The sequence below is a fragment of the Acomys minous genome (assembly GCF_964271855.1).
Source record: "Acomys minous genome assembly, chromosome: 11".
Classification (NCBI taxonomy): Eukaryota; Metazoa; Chordata; class Mammalia; order Rodentia; family Muridae; genus Acomys; species Acomys minous.
Genome location: NC_140492.1, coordinates 96,034,391 through 96,035,036, shown reverse-complemented (window position 1 = coordinate 96,035,036; position 646 = coordinate 96,034,391).

The window sequence follows — 646 nt, the reverse complement described above, 5'->3', positions numbered from 1 at the left end:
GCCCAGGCGCTGACCCTTGGCTTTTTCTAGTATAGCGTGTTGTTTTTGTTTTTGTTTGCAGCAACCGGTTGGACTATTTGGTTCACCACCTCAAATTATCTAGGACCATTTCCTTTAGATAGCTAGTTTCTAGTTTCAGTACAGTTCAACATTTAATCTGAAGCCACCTCTTGTGGCTTTTTATTAAAACTTGGGAGTTATGTAGATCCCTCCTTTGTTCGGCCATCATCAGAAAAGTCTCCTGCAGCAGTTGGGAACAAATACCGAGACCCACAGCCAGACACTATGCACCACGAGAGACCTTGGAACACTCAGCCTTAAAAGGAATGTCTCCATCAAATTCCTCCCCTTTGGGCTCAAGGAGCCCTGCAGAAGAGGAGGAGGAAAAGTGTTGAGACAGAGAGGATGGGTGGAAGACATCAATAAATCAAGGCCTTCTAGGTACAACAGAGCTGGCACACATAAGACCTCACTAAGACGGTGGTTGCATGCATAGGCTATGCACCAGAGGGCTCCTAGGGCTGAAAAGAAGTGGATACGTGCTCCCATCCCGATCTATCTCCTATTCATAACCACTTGGAAGTCAAATTTTGATTTTCTCCAAGGGATTCCCACTGGAGGAAACAAACCACTCTTAAGGGGAAGC